The sequence below is a fragment of the Sinocyclocheilus grahami genome, unplaced genomic scaffold (genome assembly GCF_001515645.1).
Source record: "Sinocyclocheilus grahami isolate Dianchi unplaced genomic scaffold, SAMN03320097.WGS_v1.1 scaffold17.1, whole genome shotgun sequence".
Classification (NCBI taxonomy): domain Eukaryota; kingdom Metazoa; phylum Chordata; class Actinopteri; order Cypriniformes; family Cyprinidae; genus Sinocyclocheilus; species Sinocyclocheilus grahami.
In genome coordinates this window covers 6,412,620-6,418,619 of record NW_015505196.1, presented here as the reverse complement: position 1 = coordinate 6,418,619, position 6,000 = coordinate 6,412,620, and positions in this window count along the sequence as shown.

The window sequence follows — 6,000 nt, the reverse complement described above, 5'->3', positions numbered from 1 at the left end:
GCGCTTCACGGAGGCACAGAAATCATCCCAAGCTATGCAACATTTCCTGCCTAAGCGCTCCAGCTCCGCTGCTGCCTCTGCTCGTCCTAAGTCTGCTCCAACTCAGCAGCCCACGAAGCTCAGCCCGCTAAGGCGCAGCAGATGCGGGGACACTCTCGCTTGGCCAAACGCTACCCTCTTCCTAAGTGCCAGGGACCCCGACCCAAGATTGCATTAAACCCGGCACCTCAGGTGTCATCGTGATCAGAATCGTGATCATGAGACAGGAAGAGGACAGGAGCAAAAAGATGGTGGCCTCCGGCCCATCCTCGATCTCAGACACCTGAATCACGCCCTCATGAAAAGGTCGTTCAGGATGATTACACTGAAACAGATCGCTCGGGAGACTGGTTCTTTTCTCTGGACCTGAAGGATGCATACTTTCACATCCAGATAGCACCCCATCACAGGCGATTCTTGAGATTTGCGTTCAAGGTATTGGCTTATCATTACACGGTCCTTCCCTTCGGGCTGTCCCTGGCTCCCCGCACTTTTACGAAGTGCATGGACGCGGCTTTCTCCCCTCTGAGACAGAAGGGAATCTGCATTCTCATCTACCTCGACGACTGGCTCGTTCTGGCCCAGTCGGAGGCAGAATTAATATCACACAGGAACCTCCTCCTCAGCCACCTAGAGTGCCTGGGACCCTGGGTCAATTTTGCCAAGAGCACGTTGTTCCCCAGCCAGCGAATATCGTTCCTGGGAACAATTTTCAACTCAGCCCAAATGAGAGCTGTAGTCGCGCCGGAACAGGCTATGGCCATACGGAGGTTAGTGACCTCCTACGAGATTGGTACCCCTCGCCCTCTCAAAGCGTTTCAGAGAATGCTGGGCCTCATGGCGGCGGCATCGCCAGTGCTACAGTTGGGTCTGCTTCATATGCACCCCCTTCAGCACTGGTTGAAACCACGGGTTCCATCCCATGTGAGGCATCACGGACGCATGCAGATCAGGGTGAGTCAGGCCTGTGTAACAGCCCTGGCCCCCTGGAAGAACTCCTGCTGGATGGAACAGGGCGTGGCCATGGGGATGGTTTGCAGAAGGACAGTTGTCACGACAGACTCCTCCAACTCAGGTTGGGAGGAAAAAGGCTTCCACCAACTGCCTGGAAATGCCAGCAGTATGTCGAGCCTGTCAGTTCTTCCTGCCAGTCCTAAAAGGTGCTAATCCGATCAGACCACATGTCTGTGGTGTCCTACATAAATCGCCAGGGAGGCCTCTCCTAGAAGCGTCTCTTCACTCTGGTAGAGTGCCTCCTGGAATGGGCTCAACTCAATCTGCGCTCGCTGAGAGCATTTTCCCCCGATCGCCCTGATCCCACAGGTAATCAGGCGAGTAAGGGAACAAAAACACAAGGTTTTCCTGGTGGCCCCCCTTTGGAGGAACCAGCTGTGGCTGTCAGAGCTAACTCAGTTGTTGATAGGCCTCATGGCCCATTCCGCTGAGACGGGATCTCCACTCTCAAGCGAACAGGACAATATGGCATCCTCGGCCCGACCTATGGGCCCTGCACCTCTGGCTGCTCGAGCCTCCCAGAGCGAGTCTTAAACACCATTTCAGAGGCTAGAGCCCCGTCTATGAGACACCTCTACGCCTTGAAGTGGTCTTGTTTTTTTTTTTTCTCTCCACTTGGTGTCTAAACCGCGGCAAAGACCCTCATACTTCCGATTTGACAGAGGTATTGTCATTTCTGCAAGAGCTGCTGGATACCCATCCACGCTCGAAGTCTATGTGGCGGCTATAGCGGCCTCTCATGCCCTATTGGTGGGCAGAAACACCGCGGTTATCCGCTTCCTAAGGGGTGCCAGGAGGCTGAATCCGCCTCATCCCCCTACCGTCCCTTCATGGGATCTGCTCCCTGTGCTGAGGGCCCTGAACGGCCCCTCTTTCGAGCCGCTACAGTCTGACAACATTCGGTCGCTATTGCTGAAGACTGCTCTGCTTCTAGCACTGGCATCAGTAAAGCGAATAGGGGACCTGCAGGCGCTCTCCATTAGCCCTGCCTGCCTGGAATTCGGGCCTAACAACACTAAAGTCATCCTGAAACCAAGGCACGGTTACGTACCTAAGGTGCTCTCCACTCCGTTCAGAGCACAGGTCATTATGCTCTCTGCGCTTCCTCGCTCCTGAAGAGGACCGAGTTATCTCTCCTCTGCCCCGTCACAGCTCTGAGAATCTATATTGAGCGTTCCGCCCCTTGTAGGCAGTCGGAACAACTCCTTGTCAGCTTCGGTAACTGCATCAAAGGGCTTCCGGTCACGAAGCAAAGACTCTCTAGATGGATAGTAGACTCCATCTCGCTAGCGTACTCTTCTTTGGGCCTTCAATGCCCCATTGGAGTATAGGCCTACTCGACTACAGGCATCGCCTCGTCTTGGGCATGGTCCAGTGGTGTGTCCATTGCGGATATTTGTGAGGCGGCCGGCTGGGCCTCGCTGTCCACATTCGCAAGGTTTTAAAACCTGGAAGTCCCGGCTTTGCAGGCCAGGGTCCTTTCCGCTTGAAGTGACATGCGTTGCGTAAACAGATCTGGCAGAGAGCCCTTGGCCGTATCACGCTCAAGCTCTCTGCTATTAGTTCACATGTTAGCTCTCGACCCCTGGGTGTCGAAGTTACAGGAGTACTCTGGAACAATTAACCAGGCCGGGTGTGACCTCAGGAAGCTCAGCCCGTCTTAGCCTTGGGTTGTTGTTAACTTCTCTATGGGCATTGGTTGCTTATGGAAGTTTGATACTTTTAGTCATTCCACTACATTGTGTTCCCATATGCGTCTAGCAAGTCACAGTACGAGTGTAGTATCTAAAGGGAACGTACACCATTACTAACGTAACCTCGGTTCCCTTAGATTCGGGAACGAGTACTGCGTTGCTAGCCGTGCTATGTATCTGCACGACTCAGTCGTCGCTTCAGCCGAAGTAACCTGAGAATCCTGTGGCAAACGCCACTTATATAGCCAGATGCCCCGCCCATTCTGGTGGCCTTTGGCAGGTTTTGCCGGGCTTCATCGCCATAGGCTCGTGCAGCTCCACTGCCTAGCCATTGGTTCGTTTTTTTAATACACTGCACGAACCAATGGCCGTGCAGTTTCACTGCGTGAATGAAAAAAGGCTTCAGTTCAGGAGAAAAAAGGCTTTTTCCCATATGCGTCTAGCAAGACGCAGTACTTGTGTGGTAATAAAAATAAAATGAATCTTAATGCAAATGGAAAACAAGATTATTCGGATTCCAATGTCACACAAGGTTAAATACCATGTGTGAATAATGGCTTCAGTGGTGTAGTCAGTAATGCATTGGGCGAGCAGATGTAGCTTGTGACGCGATTGAGCGGGTTCGAGTGCGGCTTTTGCCTAGCTTGTTTTTCTCACTTTTCCCATCACATTACATTAGAATTTACTTTCAATAAAATTGAAGAAAATGTTCTAAAAGTGGAAGTAAAGTGCAGAGTGATTAATAATGATAAAAGTATTTATAATTTTAATAAATATAATAATTTACACTGTTATTATTGCATCCTTTTAATGTACAACAATACTGAGGTGCAAATAGTATGTCCGCCAGTATAAAGTATAAATGGCATCTAATTATTTACACTTATTGCAAAGAACTGCTACTTACATGGTAAATAGAATATATCACTATTTTCACTAAGTGTAAATAGCATCTAGAGCTATTTTCACTTAGCCTACTGTAAATAGGATCTATCGCTAAGAAAGTATGCTAATTCCACTTTAGTGTAAATAGCCGCTGCCGTATTTTTCTTACCCCTATTGGCAGATCATTTGTAAAATAAGAAAAATGCATTTTAAATTATTTTAAATGCGCCTCGCATTTTATGGAGGATTGTTTCCTGATCCTGGAAGAGTAGACTACAATGCCGGCTGTTCTGACTCCACAGACTGTAAGTACATTTTCATATTTAAAGGATTTGCCACTGATGATTCAAACGCGAGTTTTGAGCAGTGTAGAGTAGCGCTTGTTGTTTGTCGTTTCTCCGATCACAAATGCAGACATGGTTTAATGTTTACGCGGCGCGATGCAACGCAACGTAAAAAGACAGTATAAGTCATTATAATCTTGGAATTATGTCCCCTCTGGCTCCAACAAATACCTCGTTTATAATGGGTTTTAATGTTTTTGTCTAGTCGCTCTGGCCAGGACATGGAATCACAGTATGGTAAGGGGCGTAACATTTCCGTCTCACGCTTGAGGTATTCGGCCAATCACAACGCACTGGATAGCTGGCCAATCACAGCACACCTTGCTTTTCAGACTGATGAGCTTTGTAAAAATCGACGCGTTTCAGAAAGGCGAGGCATAGAGGAGAAACAATAATGTACAGTATGTGGAAAATTTGTTTTTTGAACCTTAAACCGCACATTTCTTTACACCAAATATACAACATAATGTTATTTTTAGCAACATCATATGACCCCTTTAACGCCGAGTTGGTTGAACCTCCTTTTTGAAACAGGCCCCAGGAGCGCCTTGTCCACACACAGCTTCAGCTAACGATGCTATGGCAAAAAAATCGGCCAAACATATCAGCCCAAAAAAATCGGCATCATATATCGGCCATTGGCTGCCCTGTTTTCTAACTATCAGTATCAGCCTGAGAAAAACCCATATCGGTCGACCTCTAATGATTAGCTGATTAACCGGTCTACCAATCATTAGATTAATCGACTACCAAAATAATTATTTGTTGCTGTTCTAGTTTACACTAATGTCTGCTTTAGCACCCCTTGTGGCAACACTGTAAATGCAATGCGTACTTGCGCAACAGCATTTTTGCTCTGCAACAACTCACAAAATGCAGTTGCATCTTAATTCAGTCTTTTTATGATTATATTTGCTCTGTCTTTTTGTCCTTATTTCGGTGAGCTTCACGTTAAATTGCTGTCAGAATGAGGCTTCAGAATACAAGATGGAAAAGGAGAGGCCGTTGAATCTGTCAAGCTGTTTTCATAATTAGTGAGCAAGCTTTCAGCAACAACAGTCAGTAGTTCTATAGAGGATGAAGAGGCAGAAAAAAACAACATCAGATTAGGTTGTGGGGTGAACCAGCTTCAGTCTTTGAAAAACACTGTGCCTTGTCTTGAAGTGGTGTAACCTTGATGGTGGAACGGTATTAATTATTATTAAATATTTTTAAAACAAACAAAAACCCACAGATGACCTTGACCTGAGAATAATAAATGTGCTAGATTAATTCAATCTGTGGATTAAATTACACAATCTTTGAGATCAAGACACTTTGTATGTTTTGTTTCTTCACTCTTAATTCACAGAAACACTGCAGTTGCTACTGTTGGCCTTGCTAGAAGCTGAGCTGGTGGCCATTTTGTGTTATTGCAGTGCAAAGTCTGAAATGGCAGAATGGGGGAGGGGCTCTTAAAGAGACTTTGCTGAAGTCTGGCTCTGAGTGGTAGCTGCAGTGTGCATGCTTCACTGCCGCTGTGCCGTGTTTGGATCTAGTCATTCTATTGGAATTTTAGGCTCTAGATAATGAAATGTTGTTCCATTTCATGTACCTGTTTTAAAATGTTGTGGGTTTTCACAGTAATAGCGTGTTATTGCTCAGAATTGGTCATTGTAAAATTTGTCACATTTTATAATTACATTTTAATATGGTAGATCAGATAGTTGGTTAGTTTTTGTATATTTGACCAGAAACCTTCAAACTCTGGCCGATACACGAGGGCTCAGTGACAGCCAGTAAATGAACTAGTCTAAACTGGTTTCAGCCAGTGTCTGCCAGTCATATCTGTGAGTAGCTGGCTGAGCATACAGTAGCGTGGAAAAATGATAGCTGTTTTCTTGTACATTTGTTGATGATTTTTTTTTTTATAGATTGTAAACTATTTAACCAACAGTTCTAAGTTTTAATATATCTTGGATTTTATCTTTGTCATGGTTTAGCTCCAAATGCTTCTGCTCCCCTGAAATTTAGAAAATGGTATA